This window comes from Triticum dicoccoides, chromosome 5B (genome assembly GCF_002162155.2).
Source record: "Triticum dicoccoides isolate Atlit2015 ecotype Zavitan chromosome 5B, WEW_v2.0, whole genome shotgun sequence".
NCBI classification, from domain to species: domain Eukaryota; kingdom Viridiplantae; phylum Streptophyta; class Magnoliopsida; order Poales; family Poaceae; genus Triticum; species Triticum dicoccoides.
The window spans coordinates 470,931,762-470,936,817 of record NC_041389.1 but is presented as its reverse complement, the minus strand read 5'-3'; positions in this window follow the sequence as shown (position 1 = coordinate 470,936,817).

Sequence of the window (5,056 nt, the reverse complement as noted above, 5' to 3'; positions counted from 1 at the left end):
AAGAGGAGCAAACTTCAAGCTTGAAGGTTTCACGGATTCTGATTGGGCGGGAGACAAAGTGGATAGGAAGTCCACTTCCGGAGGGTGCCAATTTCTTGGTTGCTCCTTGGTAAGTTGGTCTTCCAAGAAGCAAAGTTGTGTGTCTCTCTCGTCCACCGAAGCGGAGTATGTGGCGGCCGGTAGTTGTTGTGCTCAACTCCTATGGATGAGGCAAACTTTAAAGGAGTACGGTGTCATTTGTGACAAAGTGCCTCTTTGGTGTGATAATGAAAGTGCCGTCAAGATTTCTCTCAACCCGGTGCAACACTTCAAGACGAAGCACATTGAGATTCGGTATCACTTCATCCGGGATCACATTAGGCGAGGGGAGATCGAGCTCAAGTATGTCAACACTCATGATAACCTTGCAGATATTTTCACGAAGCCCTTGGATGAAGCAAGATTTCGCGAGTTAAGGCATGAGCTAAATATCATTGATTTGAGCAATGTGACTTGAACCCGTGCACCCCCCCACCACACTCAACTTGTTGTCTAGTTTAGATGTAGGCATGGACATAGGGGGAGGGTTGTTCTCTCAATGAACTCTTCCTCCCCCATTATGCATAAAACGATCAACTCTTTCACATTAGCCATTTTTGATGGTACTTGTGCTTCAAAGACGAGTTTTGGTCATGGGCCCAAGGATAATTCTTCGCGGTGCCATACCAATTGACTCAAACATAGGTGGCTCCGGCCACCGCCCTCTCTTGAGAGAGGCCAGAGCCCGTCTCTCTTTTGTTTGATTGCCTTGACAGAGTGGGTTCCGGTTCGTTACTAGTGTTTTTGGTGTCTTGTTGATCTTTGGATTAGTATCTTTGCATTCCCGTCCTTTTCGTACGTTTTTTTGGAGTCTAGAAGCAGTTTTCGGTTGCTGGCGGTACTACCGCCGCTGGCGAGCGGTACTACCGCTCCAAGCGGTACTACCGCCCGCCAGCGCGGTACTACCGCTGAGAGGCGTGGGGTGGGGGGTTATATCGGGGCAGGGGGAGTTTCTTCTCCCCCATACCCATTCGCACGCCCCCACGCCTGTTCTTCTCTCTCTGCAGCAACCGGCGCCGCGGGAGGGCTCCAGCGGATCTCCCTCTCCGGGCCGTCCCTCTCCATTCCTTTCGGTGGAAACGATCCCCACCTCGTCCTCTTGCCATGGATGTCGGTACTGCCCCTGTTCTCTTGTTCTTTTTGTCTAGGTTTCCAATCTAGCATCTTAGGGGCAGTGGCAATTGCATCTCTAGATTTTTGGCCAAATCTAGGCTTGAGTTGGATGGAGAATGCTTCTAGGCAGTATGGATTGATGTTTGGTTGGAGTATATTTGAATTTGGTTGGACGGTAGTGCCGGATCTGACCACGGTAGTAGGAAACTGCTATTTCCCCGCCCCGAGCGGTACTACCGCCCCCACCAGGGCGGTACTACCGCTTGTAGAGGTACTACCGCTCTAAGTGGAGCGGTACTACCGCTCATGGTGGTACTACCGCTATCAGATCGCGGTACTACCTCCCTCCACCAAATTCCACTGTATTACTACCTCTCAGTGATCTTTTGCTCGTGTTTTGTGGCTTATTCTTGTGCTTTCTGGTTGTTTGCGTGTTCTGCTGTGTGGTTCCAGGTGATGAGGTCCCTGAGCATCAGGCTCGTCGTGTCAATCCCGGACGTGCAACGTCCAAGCGCTACCGTACTACCGAGCGTGCCGGAGGATGCTCAAGTGCTCCACCTCCACCTCCACCTCAACTCCAGAAGAAGCCAGGAGTCAAGCCAAAGCCCGGCAAGACAGTGCCAGAAATGCCGCCAAAAGAGTTCTGGGCAAGGCGCCGCCGCAACCCGTATGAAGTTGACCAAGACCCCACTTTGGTCAACCGTCCGTTCTGGAACAGGTTTCAGTTTGCTATCTTCTTCGATGTTATCAAAGCGAAGAAGAATTTCTATGTCAACGTGCACTCCATCGACACCGACCATATGGAGCAAGATCCTGACTACTTTGGTGAAGCACTTCAGATGTGCACTCAACTGAACATTCTTGAGATCCTGAAATTCAACAAGGACTTTGATGCTGATATAGTGGCCCAATTCTATGCCACGGTTCACCTTGGGACTGATGAGGGCAGGACTCTCACCTGGATGACCAATGGCAAGCTGCTTTCTGTCAAGTGGAAAGCGTTCATGCAGCTGATTGGGGTGCAAGATCTAGGGCTTGAGTCTCCGGTTGGCTTTCGACCTCACGCCCGCACCCATTGCACCCACAAGCAAGCTCTCTGGCCCTACTGCACTCTGAAGGTCAACCAGGAGACAAAGAAGGAAACCTATGAGCTGCCTGCCTATCTGGATATCCTTCACCGCATCTTCAGAGAGACTCTTTTCCCTCGCATTGGGAATCTGGACCAGGTTCACTCTTGTCTTGTGGATATGCTTCTTTTCTGCCAGCGTGAGAAGGAAAATCCCACCGGAGAGTCTTTGGATATCTCTCATGTTATGTGGTCTGAGCTGCTGTCTGCTATCTCCGAGCGTAAGTGCCCGATCTATGGTCCGTTCATCATGCTACTCATTGAGAAGGCTTGGGATCATGTATACCCTATGGTGCCTCTGGAGTGTGGAGAGTTGATCTCTCACGATGTCAAGCGTCTGAGGAAGAAGGATCACACGGGCACTCTGGCCCCTAAGACTGGAGTTCCTTCGTCTGCTGCTGCCATGGAGACAGAGGAGGAGCCTGCCGCTGATGATGATGAGGATGATGACTACATACCTTCTGCGGCAGAGCCCTCTTGGGCTAAGAAGCTCAAGTCTAAGATGAAGAAGCTATTCTGCATGGAGGCTCACGGCCAGTACATGACTCATGTGGCTGAGAAGAAGGCTCGCGGTCGTCACAAGGAGCTCATGCGTCAGTTGGGTGCTACAGTCAAGAGTGGATCTGAGGACCAGCTTACTGAGGAGGAGGAGTGGATTCAGCAGCACTGCCCGTGGACTGATTCTGAGGCCGAGCACTTCCAGACTGACGACGGTGGTGCCGATGATTCTGCTGGGCTCTGATGCGTGTGTCCCTCATTTGCTCTCACCTGGAGCAGTAGCAACACTCCCTCTCCTTTTTGGTGTCTCAATGCCAAAGGGGGAGAGAGTTTAGGGATTTGCGAGTGTGTCTTTGTCGTCTCTTATTCGTGTCTTGTCGTGTTTTCCTCGCATTTGCTTTGGTTGGTTTGTCTGTGAGACCTAAGTTCGAGTAAGACTTAAGTTCGAGTCATATGGTGTAAGACATATGCTACCTTCATTTTCAGTATCTTTATCTATGTCTATCTAGCTCATGAGTTGCGTACTTATCTTGTTATATCATCTATGCTGCTCTCATACACCATGCCTAGATTATTGGTCTCTAAAATGTAGGGGGAGCTTTGATCCTAGTATGTGTACTGTGCAGTCCAAAGCACTTATCTAAACTAGCACACATCTAGGGGGAGCCCATCTACATATTAGGACCGTGGGGTTTGTATGCTTACATATATATCATGTTTATGCAAATCCCGTGTTATCATCAATCCACCAAAAAGGGGGAGATTGTAAGGGCATATTTATTCCCCAGTGGTTTTGGTGATTGATGACAATGCTTTTGCGGACTAATCGTGTGCGTTAAGTTCTTTCAGAGAATTATCCATTGGCACGAGACGATTTCCTCCCCTCGGTGTTTTATTCAAGACGGTGTAACTCCTGCGTTTCGTTGTTGGTGGACTAGTTCCGTAGGAGTCACCGTACTATTAAGAGGGGATCCGCTTTGGTAAGACTAGGGTGGAATCAACACGTACACATCCCTATCACACCCGTCGTCTTCCCTTCGCATCTTTGGAGCTGCTCTTCTCTTCCGGTTCCCTCTTCGTCCTGTGCCAGCGGTAGTACCGCGATCTACAGCGGTAGTACCGCCGAAGCCCCACAGCGGTAGTACCGCTCCACCGAGCGGTAGTACCGCTCTCAGCGGTAGTACCGCTCCGTTGAGCGGTAGTACCGCTCGGGGGCTCGGCCGTAGTACCGCCGTAGTACCGCGCCTACTACCGCCTCGATTCGGGACGATGTTTTCTCGTGTCGGGTTTTGCGGCACTACCAGCGGAAGTGGAAGCGGTAGTACCGCTCCGAGCGGTAGTACCACTCCTACTCCGTGGTAGTACCGCTCTGGGGCCAGTGGCCTGGGTTTCCCTTCTGCGCGGTAGTACCGCTGAGCAGGGAGCGGTAGTACCGCTCTCAGCGGTAGTACCGCCCTTCCCCAGCGGTAGTACCGCTCTGTGCGGGGCTGCTCAAGTGGGGTGACGGTTGGATGTGTTCCCCCACTATATAAAGGGGTCTTCTTCTTCCTTGTTGACCTACCTCTTTCCCCCAAAGCTCCATTGTTGCTCAAAGCTCCATTTTCGCCCGATCTCTCTCCCTAGCCAATCAAACTTGTTGATTTGCTCGGGATTGGTTGAGAAGGCCCAGATCTACACTTCCACCAAGAGAAATTTGATTCCCCCCACTTATCCCTTGCGGATCTTGTTGCTCTTGGGTGTTGAGCACCCTAGACGGTTGAGGTCACCTCGAAGCCATACTCCATTGTGGTGAAGCTTCGTGTTGTTGTTGTTGTTGTTGTTGGGAGCCTCCGATTGTTGTGGAGATAGCCCCAACCTTGTTTGTAAAGGTTCGGTCGCCGCCTTCAAGGGCACCAATAGTGGAATCACGACATCTCGCATTGTGTGAGGGCGTGAGGAGAATACGGTGGCCCTAATGGCTTCTTGGGGAGCATTGTGCCTCCACACCGCTCTAACGGAGACGTACTTCCCCTTAAAAGGAAGGAACTCCGGTAACACATCCTCGTCTCCACCGGCTCCACTCTTGGTTATTTCGTGCCTTTACTCTTGCAAGCTTACTTGTTGTTTCATCCCTTGCTTGCTTGTGTAGTAGTCTTTATTGCATCATATAGGTTGCTCACCTAGTTGCACATCTAGACAACCTATTTTGTTGCAAACTTTAATTTGGTAAAGAAAAGGTTAAAAATTGTTAGTTGCCTATTC